Here is a 15536-nt window from a genome sequence, read left to right on the forward strand (position 1 = left end):
AATAATGTAGGTTTTTGGAATATGAATTTAGCATGTTATTTTATATCTAATTCTTTAATCAATCCATTCATATTACCATGATTAAAATAATGTCCAGGAGCTAAGTGACCCCAGGAAAGAGAATTTATACCGAAGGCAGAAAATATCAGGTTCAAAATTCTAAGGAATGTTTTAATTAATGGAAATGTAAACAAATGTCTGGTAGGGTAAGAACAGTTGCTGAAAAGCAAGGAGAGTTTTATGATTTTAGTAGTCTGAAGAGATCTATACAGCACAGGGCTTGCCACAATGTTCCAACACAATCCTTCCCTTTTTATGTTACAGGGATTGAATTTTATTTATTGCTGGTTGTACTCCAGAAAACCTAAGGTTATAGCTATCTAGCATCTCAAATAGATCTGTCCATTTATTTTATAAACGTAGCCAAATTATGCCTACTTTATTGTCCTGAATCACAGAAAAGGCTATGAACTACAACTTTCGGTTTCTTTCTCTAGTCTCTTTCCAAATGCAGGAGTGGCAAAGACTTGTGATATATTGCTACATAGATAATGAATGTGCAGGTCTGTTAGTGTGTGGTGGAGGGGTGTCGTGGTGGGGGTGTGTGTGTGTATGTGTGTGTGTATTTGTGTATCTTATTTAGGTAATTCTATCTTTACTTCTGTGATCTAGAGTACACATTAAACTTAAACAGTCATCATTAAAAATGACAGTTCTGCTAGCTAGCCATTTGTAGAAGACTGAAACTGGACCCTCCCTTACACCATATACAAAAATTAACTCAAGATGGATTAAAGACTTAAATCTAAAGCTAAAACTATAAAAACCCTGAAAGACACCCTAGGCAATACCATTCAGGACACAGGCGAGGGCAAAGATTTCATGACGAAGACACCAAAAGCAAAAACTGACAGATGGGATCTAATTAAACTAGGGAGATTTTGCACAGAAAAAGAAATTATCAACAGGGTAAATGGACAACCTACAGAATGAGAGACAATTTTTGCAAACTATGCATCTGACAAAGTTCTAATATTCAGCATCTATAAGGAACTCAAATTTACAAGGAAAAAAACAAACACACCAACAAAAAAGTAGGCAAAGGACATGAACAGACACTTTTCAAAAGAAGATATACAAGCAGCCAACAATCATATGAAATAAAGCTCAACATCACGGATCCCTAGAGGAATGCAAAACTACAAAGAGACACCATCTCACACCAGGCAGAAGGGCCATTATTAAAAAGTCAAAAAATAACAGATGCTGGCGAGATTGTGGAGAAGGAACACTTAAACACCATTGGTAGGAATGATATATTCCTACCAATAAATTAGTTTGAACATTGTGGAAGACAGTGTGGTGATTACTCAAAGACCTAAAGACAGAAATACGATTTAACCTAGCAATCTCGTTACAGGGTACATACTCAAAGGAAAATAATTCAGTCTATTATAAAGACACATGCAGGCACATGTTCACTGCAGCACTATTCACAATGGAAAAATCAGGTAATAAACCTAAATGTCCACCAATGACAGACTAGATAAAGAAAATGTGGTACACATACACCATGGAATGCTATGCAGCTATTAAAAAGCATGAGATCATGTTCTGTGCAGGGACATGAATGGAGTTGGAGGCCATTATCCTTAGCAAACTAACACAGAAACGGAAAACCAAATACTGCATGTTCTCACTTAAGCAGAGCTAAATGAGGAGAACACATGGACGCATAAAGAGGAACGACACACTCTGGGGCCTACCAGAGGGTGGAGGGTGGGAGGAGGGAAGAGGATCAGGAAAAATAACTAATGGGTACTAGGCTTAATACGTTGGTGATGAAATAATCTGTACAATGAACCCCCATGACACAAGTTTACCTATATGACAAATCTGCACTTGTACTCCTGAACTTAAAACATAAGTCAAAAAAAATGAGAGTTCTGATATTTTAATTACTTTTCAAAACTATTTATGGCCATGTGACCTTTATGATTATATTTCTTTCAATGGAAAATATCCAGTTAGTTTTTTTTTATCTCCTTGACTTTAGCTTTTAAAAATCCCCCAATATTATAATATTTCTAAAATAAAATTTATAAGAAAGTAATGTGGAATTAAACAGAGAACTTGCCCGGGCACGGTGGCTCACGCCTGTAATCCCAGCACTTTGGGAGGCCGAGGTGGGCAGATCACGAGGTCAGGAGATCGAGACCATCCTGGCTAACACTGTGAAACCCTGTCTCTACTAAAAATACAAAAAATTAGCCAGGTGTGGTGGCGGGCACCTGTAGTCCCAGCTACTTGGGAGGCTGAGGCAGGAGAATGGTGTGAACCTGGGAGGTGGAGCTTGCAGTTAGCCAAGATTGCACCACTGCACTCCAGCCTGGGTGACAGAGCAAGACTCCGTCTCAAAAACAAACAAACAAAAAAACAGAGAACTTACTAATGAATGTAATCAAAGCAAATTTTAAAATACAAAAAAAGCCAAATGCAACTTTTTTCTTTATACATATATGTGTGTGTGTATATATATATGTGTATATATATATATTTGTTGTTATTAGATTATCTTAAAATTTTAATGACCTTGAAAAAAGCAAGATCTTCATGAATAAGCTAAATATGCATTCAAATGTGTGAACACTGTCTTCGTTAAAAGTTTAAATGACAACCGTACATTTTAATTAAGTGCAAAACAGAAGCATATTTCTATTATAGTCTAGGATGTGCTCATTTCATCAACAAAAGGTTTCTGGTTTTACACTACAAAATAAACTCCAATCCCTGCAAGTATGCTTCTTCGGCCATACATTTTTAGAAACTGTACAATGCAAAATAGCAATAAAACAAGCTCAAAGGATGAGGGGCTCAAATGTCACTATCTACCAAGTTAATTATTGGATTACTATGCTTTTTGAAATGTATTTTCATGCAAATTATTATTTTTAAGCATGCTTAATGACACACATCAGTAAATAGCAAATCAAATGGTAATACAAAATTTTGAGTACTACCTATTTCTCTATGTAAATAGGACAATTATTCTAAATACTTTACGGAATACTTCTGACTAACCTACTTAGAAACTTTTCTGTATCCTAGAAGATTATATAACTTAAACTAAAAAGTGTCACTGTTTCTCAATAATTTGAGAAGGAAGAAAAATAGAAAAATGTGCTCACACTTCTGCACTAACCTCTTCCTAAAACTGCTGCTGTCTGTCTGTGCCTTTAGGATTATCCAAAGAACTTGTAAATTCAATTATCTGATGAAGCGATGGCAATTATTTAAAACTGAAAAAGAAAAAAATAACAGATTTTTATTCACCTTTTTAACCACATCTTTTATTATCAAAATGAGTTTACACCCTGCAGACTCAACACCTTTTTTTAAAAAAATTGTGCTTTTAAACTCAAAATAATTTTGATTCAGGCTATAAACACCTTCCCCCAAACAAACTTACTCTGGGAACAGCCTTCAATGCAGTCAACTGCAATATAGCTAAATAAAAACATAATTGGAAACGGGGACGTCTCTGAAAAATAAAGACAATCATAAGCAGTAAGAAAGCATTATCTGAGCCATTTCAGGCAGAAAGACAGGGATAGGAGACAGCATTCTAAAACACTAAAATATGGTGAGTATCTCCATGAGCTTTAGGGTCTAACAACTGCATTCTAATTCCAGTCCTACCAATTGCTAACTGTGTGTCTCTGAGTAAGTTACTTACTTCCTGGAGGCTCAGTCTCTCATTTGTAAATGGAGGTAACACATCAGAGGGTGGGTGTAGACATTAACTGAAGCAATCTATTATTGAGTGCTTAACACCCTATGTAGCACTGGGAAAAGTACTCAAATTACTAGCTGCTGTGGCTATTATTACTATAGACCCTGGCTCACTTAAATTGCTGTCTCAAGAGATGAAAAATATAAAAGTGGGTCTATTAATTCTTTATTTTACTTTTTATACTTGACTTGGCCTCTTCTTCCTTTATGATCTTTATTTCTATTCCTCTTTCTCTGTGTCTTTGTTCTCACTAGAATTTGCTATTTAAAAATTTTTACATTAAAGTTTAATCATACAGTACATAGAACTCTTTGAGGACTAGAGTCTTTTTTTAAATTTTAGGGTTTGTCTTTTTTTTTTTTTTTTATAAAAAAGAAGGTACTTCTCAAGTTTATGAGAAATACTGAGAGAGCTTTTGGTGACAATCCTACCTGAAAATTAAATACCTACACACACTCTCCTGCACCTGCCTTGATTTTTCACCATAGTATTATCAGCTTTTAACATATTATAAATTTAATTATTACATTTTTGCTTCTCAGCCTTTTGGCTAAGATCAAGTGTAGTATCTGTTCTTATCAGTTGAATTTTTGTCTCTCATTATTAAAATACAATCTATATAAGAAATTTCTTTTTTTTCTCTGCCATATAGGACCTAGATTAGAATCTGGCATTTGAGTGAGTGTCTTTTCATTATTTTCCTTTGCAGTCTCCTCCTTGGGTTTTAATTTTTAATCTATGCATGTTTTTGCTAAACTTTGAGAAATAATTTCATACTACTTTGGTCATCAAAGACCAAACTTGAATTTTTCCCTTTGTTTCACAGAGTTAACATGTAAGATCTGTATAAATATAACTTCTATCACAATTCCATTTCATTACCTATAAAGTTTAACTTAGACATTTTAAAAGACTTCATATTCCTTATAAATTTATAACAGAATATTTATAATATAAAAATCCTTCATTTTGGATAATTTATAATAAATGCATGTTAGTTTGAAGCAATTAATTCTCAAGTTAACTATTCTGATTGGTATGAGCCTTGAAGATAAACATTTTATATAATTCTTAGTTGACATGGATACATGATTCCAGGTTTATTCAAGTCAGCACAAACTCAAAGACTTTCCATATCTACTTTACTGGTTAGCTTTCTCTATAAAAACGACTGAACTTAAGCACAGAACATCAAAGGGGTTTGTCAAAATAATATATCTAATATTTTGGCAGGGCCAGAATATGCTCTTAGGTATAACAGTTTCTACCACTCTACCACCATCTTGCAGATAAAGCCTGCAAAGTGCATAAACTTTAATATATTTAAAATTTGGAAATCTGATTATTTTAGCTGTGGTGGTAGAAACATAATTTTTCTTTATTTGAAGTCTTAACTTACTTGGTGTAACATATAGTTAATGTATAGTCCTCTTTCTCTTTTAAGACTAGATAGAAAATCACAGTACAGGTCTCACTCAGTGCTTTAGAAAGCCGAAGAACAGGGGCTAAACTAGTGTCCCATGAAAAACTGTAAAGCAAAGCTTGCAGGTGTGCATATCTGCATCATCACTTCAGTCTTTCCTGAGCACTTCTGGGCACATAGCCCGTAACTACATCAGATTAATTATTGTGAGGAGAAAGATTCAAAGTAAACATTTCCCCATATGCATTTAAAAAATTGGGTACATTTTATACTGTTTGGGTGATGGATGCACCAAAATCTGAATCACCACTAAAGAACTTACTCATGTAACCAAACACCACCTGTTCCCCAAAAACCTATGGAAATAAAAAATAAAAAATAAGCAAAGGGAGTTTTAAACACACATGCACAGGGATATTTTATACAAACTTTCAGTTATAAGATGAGTAAGTTCTGAAGCTGTAATGTACAATACAGTGACTACAGTTAATAATAATGTGTTATATACTTGAAATTTGCTGAGAGCTGACCATAAGCATTCTCACACACACACAAGAAAATGGTCACTATGTGAGGTGAGGAATATGTTAATTAGCTTGATTGTAGTAACCATCTCACAAGGTATATGTATATCAAAACATCACACTGTACTTTAAATATAGATAATTTTTATTTATCAGTTATGCTTTAAAACAAAAATAAACAATGGGGAAAGGACTCCCTATTTAATAAATGGTGCTGGGTAATTGACTAGTCATATGAAGAAGAATGATAGTAGACCTCGACCTTTCACCATATACAAAAATTAACTCAAGATGGACAAAAGATTTAAATGTAAGAACTCAAACTATAAAAACCCTAGAAGAAAACCTAGGAAATACCTTTCTTGACATCAGTCTTTGCAAACAATTTATGGCTAACTCATCAAAAGCAACTGAAACAAAAACAAAAATTGACAAGTGGGACTTAAACTAAAGAGCTTCTGAACAGCAAAAGAAACAATCAACAGAGTAAACAGACAACATACAGAATGGGAGAAAATATTTGCAAGTTATGAATCTGACAAATGTTTAATATCCAGAGTCTTATGGAATTCATAAGGAACTTAAACACTCAACAAGCGAAAACCAAATAACCCCATTAGAAAATGGGCAAAAGACATGACCAGACACTTCTTACAAGAAGACATACAAGCGTTCACCAAACACATGAAAAAAATGCTCAACATCACTAATTATTAGAGAAATGCATGTCAAAACCACAATGAGATACCGTTTTACACCAGACACAATGGCTATTATTAAAAAGTCAAAAAACAACAGATGCTGACAAGGCTGCAGAGAAAAGGGAACACTTATATACTGTTGGTGGGAAGTAAATTAGTTCAGCCCCCGTGTAAAGCAGCTTGTAAATGTCTCAAATAACTGAAAACAGAACTACCATTCAACCCAGCAATCTCACTACCGGCTACATATCCAAAGGAAAATAAATTGTCCTACAAGAAAAAAAAAAAAAAGACATATGCACTTGTATGTTTATCACAATACGATTTACAATAGGAAAGGCAGGGAATCAACGTAGGTGCCCAGGAATGGTGGATTGGATAAAGAAAATGTGGTATATGTATGCCATGGAATGCTACACAGCCATTGAAAAGATGAAACCATATCTTTTGCAGCAACATGGATGTAGCTAGAGGTCATTATCTTAAGTGAATTAACACAGGAACAGAAAACCAAATACTGCATGTTCTCACTTATAAGTGGGAGCTGAACATTGGGTACACATGAACATAAAGATGGAAACAATAGATACTGGGGATTACTAGAGCCGGGAGAGTGGGATGGAGGCAGTGTCTGAAAAAATACCTACTGGGTGCTATGCTCACTCCCTGGCTGATAGGATCATTCACAACCCAAAACTTCGCAACACACAAACAAAAACAAAAGCAAGCAAACAAAAGAACCTCATGTAACAAACCTGTACATGTATGCTATGAATCTAAATAAAAGTAGAACTTAAAAAGATATATATACATACAGCTGGAAAAAATTTTTCCACTAACATTCATCTGTGCTTTTGAGTGTCAGAAACCAGGATGGTATTACCCTGCAGAAAAACATTTAGTCAAAGGCATCATTAACCTCTACAAATATAAATAGAGAAAAAAAACCAAAATTAGTGAGACACACTTCATGTACTTCAATGGCATTTCTAGAGGGCAACAAAAAGATGAATTATCTGGTGACCAAATGTAAAACTGTACTGAATTTAGAGAAACTAGATTTAAATCACATTTATTCAATGACTAGAAATACAACCTTGTGAAAATTATAAATCTTTCTGATCCTCACATGTAGATTGAGGACAAAAAATGCTTGCCTAACCAGTATCACTGGAGATGATGTGAGGATAAGATGGGTTAATGTAAATAAAAGTATTCACATATTGTAAATTGCCATGCAAATTTAACTTTTGGTACTAATTTTGATCTCTTAAAATAAGCTTGTATTTCAGACACATGATTCATACGACTATCTAATTAAATTCTCATAAAAATTGAAAAAAAATAAGCTTATATATATCTTAACCCAAGTAATTTTGTTTAATTTGAATGGGCTGAGCTGGGTTATACTAGAGTTTTTCAGTTTCAAAAATTTATAATTCCATGCTGCCCAGTTTTGCCTAACAGTCATTAAACATCACAAAATTGCCCACTGCTTGGTGAATAGGGCATAGGTCAAGGTGGGGAGAATCATTAGGGAACATCTTCATAGAGCTGATAGCTGAAGGGTGGGTGAATTTTTCAGGGAAAAGTGCAAGAAAAATGAATAAATGGATTTAGATCTTAAAAAAGATAACATGAAGAATAGGTGGAAAGAAAAAGAAATCAAGACAGTGCTGCAGGATACAGAGAAAGGGAAATAAGAAAGAAAGGTGGGCAAATAGTACAAGAGTGAGGAAGCGATTTAACAGGGAGCAGAAGAGTTTCAATTCCAGTACTGCGAAAGGACTGAAAGGAATCACTGTGTCGTGGTGAAATGGGAACTAGGACATGCGAAAAAACAAAAATCAAAAACAAAACACTATGTGCTAGAGGGCAAAGAGTTGGAGTTCTGTCTTAGGAAAATCAAGGCCCGGAAAGGCAAATATATCCTCGTTTTGTCTTCACCCATGTAATAAAGGTGTTTATTGTTTTGTTCCCCCCAAAAAAAACAAAAAACAAAAAGTAGGACAATAGAAAAAAGACAACAGACAGGATTAGTACCTACTTGTCTTTCTTTTTTATAAAAATTCATTTTTATTATAAAGTTTCTAATGCATTTTTAGAAGATGATGACAGTAAGGATGTCCATTACCCTTATTACTTGCTAAGCTCAAACGTGGGCGACACTGTTGTTAAGCCTTGCATGCATGTTAACTAATCATGAACTAATTTAATTCTGACAACAATTCTATGAATAGGTGTTCTAGAGATAATAACCAAGAAACAAAGAGGCTATTTTCAAAACAAAACTAAGTGGCAGAGATGGAACTTGAACCTCAGATAGTCAATATTCTAGAGCTCAAGCTAACCACTATCCTTGCAATGAGAGCAAATTTCTTTATGTTTACAAATATAAGAACAAGAAATACCTATTACCTCTGGAGATCTTTGTTACATGAGCCAATGGGAAATAAAAATGTTAGAAGAAGAGAACAAACTGAAGAAAATAATGTTTCAGAATTAGAAAATAATGCTACTACAGGAGAAAATTGTTTTTCCTTTGTTTTCTTCGGCTGGCAAAAAGGACAGATGTTAATAGGGAGGCTGGCAAAGTGAAAATTGGCTCTCTCTCTAAATAACAAAGAACACATGAGAAAAAAAAAACCCAGTAATGTTTATAATTTTACATACAAACATAATAATTTTTCATTTTAATTAATGTTCTTGAAATAAAATGATCATTGTGTGACAATAAAAGGTACTGAGTGTAATCATTTCATTCAGTTATATGTTAATTAAATAATTTTATTTGATATTATCTAAACACTTTCCTTATTCAACAGCTGATACCACATAACTACAAAAAATAACCATAATTAATTTTGTAAATTAATGCTTATTTATAGGAATTAATTAGGCATTTTCCCATCATTAGGCCAACAGAAACTACATTAATAGAATTAGAGATGGTTCTTATGCATGATTACAACTGAATCCACTGCTTCCAAGAACACACTGTTTTTGGCTCTAATATTTCCAACTTTCTCTGAGAAACAGAAACTTCTTTTGGTTGCAGCTTTCAAAAATGCTTAGGAGCCCGTAGGTAATTTTAGTGAGCCAGTAATTATATCACATCTTAATTTTAAGAAATCATCTGGGATACTCAGGTAATACTTTTATGTAAATAAAACACTGACCACTCAGTTTGATCCTGTGAGATTCTGATTAAGAAGAGCTTCACGGAAAATGTCAGAAACACGAATAATATCTCACTTAGGCAGGCAGGAGATACTCATTGAAAAAGGTAATTTCTACTGGCCAGAAGGAAAATTAATATAACATCCATGTCAGAAATTTAGTTTAGACATAGAATGCTCTATTTAAAACACACTGGTATCAGGTATAAAGATGACTAATACAATTTATTTTTTAAATAGAAAAAAAAAACATATATTTTGGATAAACTAAGTAAAGCCTAACTTTAAAAGGAAAGGCTCAATGTGAAATCTTTCAGGCCAATGATACTACTGCACCAGCCTAGCTCATTTTATCGCACTTTATTGCACTTTACAAATACACATTTTTACAAATTGAAGATTTGTAGCAACGCTGCATCCAGCAAGTGTATTCGTGCCATTTTCCAATAGCATGTGTTCACTTTGTGTCTCTGTGTCACATTTTGGTAGTTCTTGCATTATTTCAAACTTTTTCATTATTAATATATATTAATATATGATTGTCTATTCATAATTATATTATTTTTACATTATCATTATGTCTATGATGATGATCTGTGACCAGTGATCCTTGTTACTATTGTAATTGTTTTGGGGCACCACAAATCATGCACATATGCAACCACAAACTTAATAAATGTGTGTGTTGACTCCTCCAACCTACTGGCCGTTCCCTTGTCTCTTCCCCTTTTCTTGGGCCTCCGTATTGTCTAAGACCATATTGAATTTAGCCCAATTAATAACCCTACAATAGCCTCTAGGAGTTCAAATGAAAAGAAGAGGGGCATGTCTCTCACTTTAAATCAAAAACTAGAAATGATTAAGCTTAGTGAGAAAGGCATGTTCAAAGTTGAGACAGGACAAAGGCTAGGTCCCTTATGCCAAAGAGTTAGCCAAGTTGTGAACACAAAGGAAAAGTTCTTCAAAGAAATAAGAAGTGCTACTCTAGTGAACGCATGAGTGATAGGACAGTGAACACCAGCCTACTGCTGATAGGAAGAAGTTTTTGGTGGTCTGAATCTAAGATCAAACTAGCCACAACATTCCCATAAGTCAAAGCCTAATCCAGCAAGGCCCTAGCTCTCTTCAATTCTATGAAGGCTGGGAGAGGTGAGGAAGCTGCAGAAGAAAAGTTTAAAGCTAGGAGAGACTGGTTCTTAAGGTTTAAGGAATAAAGACATCTTCATAACATAAAAGTTTAAGGTGAAGTAGCAAGTGCTGATGTAGAAGCTGTAGCAAGTTTTCCAGAAGATCTAGCTAGGATATTGATAAAGGTGACTACACTAAACAATGGATTTTCAATGTAGATGAAGCAGGCTTCCATTGAAAGATGCCATCTGGGACTTTCATAACTACTGGGAAGACAGTGCCTGGTTTCAAAGCTCCAAAGAACAGGATGACTCTCTTGTTATGGGCTAATGCAGCTGGTGACTTTGAGTTGAAGCCAATGTTCATTTACCGTTTCCAAAAACCTATGCCCTTATGAATTATGCTAAAGTCTACTCTGCTTGTGCTCTATAAATGTAACCACAAAGCCTGGATGACAGCATGTCTGTTTACAGCATGGTTTACTGAGCCTGTAAGCCCAAGCTTGAGACCTATTGCTCAGAAAAAAGATTCCTTTCAAATATTACCTGATTGATGAAAGCATCTGGTCACCCAAGAGCTCTGACTGAGATGTACAAGGAAATTAACGTTGTTTTCAAGCCATCTAATACAACATGCACTCTGCACCCTATGGATCGAGAAGTAATTTCAACTTTCAACTCTTATTAAGAAATATATTTTGTAAGACTATAGCTGTCATAAGCAGTGATTCCTCTAATGAATCTCGGCAAAGCAAATTGAAAATCTTCTGGAAAGGATTCACCATTCTAGATGCCATTAAGAACATTTGTGATTCATGGGAGGAGGTTAAAATATCAACACAATAGGAGTTTGGAAGAAGTTAATTCCAACTCTCATAGATGACTTTGAGGAACTCAAGACTTCAGTGGAAGAACTAACTGCAGATGCAGTGGAAATAGAAAGATAACTAGAATTAGAAGTGAAACCTAAAGACGTGACTGAAATGCTGCAGTCTCATGATAAAACTTTAATGGATGAGGAATTGTTTCTTAGAGATGAGCAAAGAATATGGTTTCTTGAGATGGAGTCTATTACTGATGAAGATGCCAGAGATGGCAACAAATGATTTGGAATATAATATAAACCTAGGTAATCTTTATCAACTAAGTGGTGGGGTTTGAGAGGATTCACTCTAATTTTGAAAGAGTTCTACTGTGGGTAAAATGTTACCAAACAGCATCACATGTTACAGAGAAATCTTTCATAAAAGGAAGAGTCAATCCATGTAATAAACTTCATTGTTGTCTTAGCCACCACAACCTTTAGAAACCCCACCCTGATCAGTCAGGAGCCATTAATATCAAGGCAAGAGCCTCCATGAGCAAAAAGATTATGACTTACAGAAGGCTCAGATGACCATTAACATCTTTTAGCATACAGTATTTTTAAATTATGGCATGTACATTGTTTTTTAGACATAAGGCTATTGCACACTTATTAGACTACAGTATAGTATAAACATAACTTCTATATGTATTGTGAACCAAAAAATTTGTGTGACTTGCTATATTGCAATATTTGCTTTATTCCAGTGGTCTGGAACCCAATCTGCACTGTCTCCAAGTTATGCCTGTAGATTGCCTTCTTCCATATTTGCAGTCTAGGAAAATAAATGGTTAGCTAATGTGGTAATCAGTATAAAATACTTTCAGAGTGCAGGACATATATTAAGTTTATAAGAGACAGTAGATCTTATTATGAAGATCTGCTCAGCAAGCACATCATAGTATAATAATACATTAATTGTGAATTCTACAAAATTATGATGTATTTTATTGATAATAGCTTATCAATTTTTATACCATTTAATTAAATTACTGTTTTAAGGGAGAAGCAAATCATTTTAGTACTATTTGTCTTTTAATTACATAATTTTAAACCTTCAGGAGTTATTTCACCACTAGGTAGCTACATACTCCATTTATCCATCCATCCTTCCATCTGTCAGTCAGTCTATCAGTTCATCAACCCTCTATCCATACTCCTATCAGAGATTTAGCTCTCTGTTTACAGGTACCTAGTGTATTCCAAGTAAACATATCATTGTTGATATATGGGTAATACTCTGTCTTATCATCCATCTCGAAGTTTCCAAACACATAATAGTATCTCCTTTTTAAAAATTGATGAAAATGATCACCTTGGGCACAAATGTTCCTCCCCCCCCAACCCCAATGAAGGATACTATTACTAGGTGATTATGCACTGTCTTCTTTAAAGGTTATGACAATATTTCTGATATATTTTTCCTCCAGAAGGGCAAGAAATAGAAGACAGAAATTTTGACTGGGCTATTGTTAGATGACTTTCTGAAGTGAAGAGACCGTCATTGCACAACTGAGCTATGAAACAAAAAAACCAGAACTGCTGTTAAATATTTGACAGCACCGTGATGGCTATTCAAAACAACAGGACCCTGGTCCCCCTTCAAGAAAAAACCCCAAAACTAAATACATTCATGTGAAGTAAGGGCTTGCTCACTATTCATTACTGCCTATAATCTTATGAATATATATTTAGGCAATCTAAAAGTGTTATAGCAGTTGCAATATTTTAATCATGCAAAATATTTTTCTTACTTGGTGATTCATCCCTAATTCCTGGGTAGAGAAATGAAGCTAAATCATAGGCTTTTTATGACCAGGGAGGTGAGGGTACTGGTCTGTCATTATCATTAAATCATAGGGATTGTTAGACAGTGTTTAGCAATGAAAAAATGATCAAAAGGACCTCTATGTTTAAAAGTTTTAGTCATTTCAAAACTAAAGAAAGTGAACCTAAGCAATGAGCATGCATCCATTATGAAGCTATTTTAAAAAAGGAGGACCTATATTAAATATAAAATTGTTAGTAGGATCATCTGTCTCAGCTCTCATAAAGCTCATCATCAATAAATTGCAGCATAACATAAAGGAAAAAGAAACATGCCCGTATCTGGTGAAAGTCACTGTGTAGAACTTCTGGAGAAAACCCTGAATTTGCTTTTTTACCAAAGTATCTAAAACCTGGAAAACTAGAAAGTTGAGATGCTCTATTTAGTCAGACCAGAAATTATCCTTTACATATATAATCTGGATAGAATGTGGTAGTTAGCTAATCCTAAATTAAGTCCTTTGTTTTTATTTGTTGCAAAAAGCATAGATTCTAATAAACACAGTGTTACATCACCACACTTCAAAGCCTTCTGTAAACCAAGCAACTCACAGCAACATCTCTGCCTTCAGCAATCACACTGCAGTAAATCATCCAAGTGACCTTATTTGCTTATTAGAAACTCTGTGTACAGGTTGCAAATGTCAGAGTATGAATTTACATTTTAAAAAGTGCATCTTGCAGTGGTTTAATGAAAATATTTCAACTATCTCTGGTCAAATTCAACTATTTATACCTCTGCTCTCTTGGGTTTAAAGATTTAGTCCTAGATTCACATATTCTTCACAAGCCACACCTCATGAACACTCCTCTTAATGTCTCAACATTGTAACAGTTTGAAATGCCATTTGGAAAGGGGGCTGTTACTACACTATCATTTCCACTCCCACCTCAAAAGTATGCTGATAAATAATTTAAACATTTGATTCTTGTGTTGTTTATGGTCTCAGAATGATATTTATCTGTATATACCAACACAAATACTTTATAAATAAGCTGGGGGGGGGGTTAAATTTTCTATTGTATATCATGTATTAACTTAAACTGATGTAATACATCAGTTTAACTCTGAAAATAGAACCATGACACATTCATATTCTACTCTAGAATACAGAAAAAAAATCACAATAATTGACCTTCGCATGTAAGTTTTGCTTTAAAATTATTTTTCTTCTTGTGGAAGATGGCAAACAAGATCACCAAGAAGAATTTCTGGGGAAGAATTTGTCAGAGGTTATGGCAGGGCAGTGAGAAAAGTGAGTTGATTAGAAAGAAACCTGCCTGGGCCACGAGTCTGTATGTAATTTTCTTATTCTACTTATATTACCAGAAGTATTTTCAAAATTATTTTGAACATTACAGAAATAAATCATCAGTAATACCACCATTGCTACCACCCCCAACCACATGTACATACTCCAGGAACAGAAGGAGGCACCAGGGTGTAATAGAAAGAATACGGGCTATGGAAAACACTGCTTAACCTTTACCTGCCATGGGCTGGAGGGAAGGCTTCAGTTAATTAAAGGCCTCAGTCTCTACAACGTGCCTTATAGTGTGGCCCAAAATACAGTCACAAGTTGCTTTGTGCACTTCACTTTATTGTGCTTTGCAGACACTGTGTTTTTTTCAAATTGAAAGTTTGTGGAAACCCTGGCTGGGCAACTCTGTCGGTGCCATTTTTCCAACAGTATATGCTCACTGCATGTCTCCGCATCACATTTTGGTAATTATCGCAACGTTTCAAACTTTTTCATTATTACTATACTATATTAAACTGAATACTTTATAAAAATGATTAGCAAATAGAAGGCCCACAAAAGAGGGGCCCTAATACTCACATTCTCCCCACATCATTTAAAATGTGGTATAATCATTTGTATTGTTCAAATGCATTAGAAAGAGCACTCTGGTCTTGGGAACAGAGTATTCTTTCTGATTTAATGCCAACTTGATAATGTTCTAGGTGAATAAATGCCACTAAAGAAATATAATAATGATTCTGATGATATAAAAGGCATTATGTTTCTTTCTTTACAGCTAAACAATGTGAAAACTTAAGTGAATATAATACATCAGGAAAATGTATTTTATCTT

The 15536-nt window shown here is 34.4% G+C and overlaps 1 protein-coding gene and 1 non-coding gene across 2 annotated transcripts in view; one reads left to right on the forward strand and one right to left on the reverse strand.

Moving 5' to 3' along the window:
- Window positions 1-15536, reverse strand: part of GBE1 (1,4-alpha-glucan branching enzyme 1) — a 275660-nt gene that overhangs the window by 15477 nt on the left and 244647 nt on the right. The window lies entirely within an intron of this gene.
- On the forward strand, window positions 4324-4512 carry LOC112208892 (U2 spliceosomal RNA). Its single transcript, XR_002943438.1, has one exon. It is a non-coding gene; the product is annotated as a U2 spliceosomal RNA (small nuclear RNA).

This window comes from Pan troglodytes, chromosome 2 (genome assembly GCF_028858775.2).
Source record: "Pan troglodytes isolate AG18354 chromosome 2, NHGRI_mPanTro3-v2.0_pri, whole genome shotgun sequence".
Classification (NCBI taxonomy): Eukaryota; Metazoa; Chordata; class Mammalia; order Primates; family Hominidae; genus Pan; species Pan troglodytes.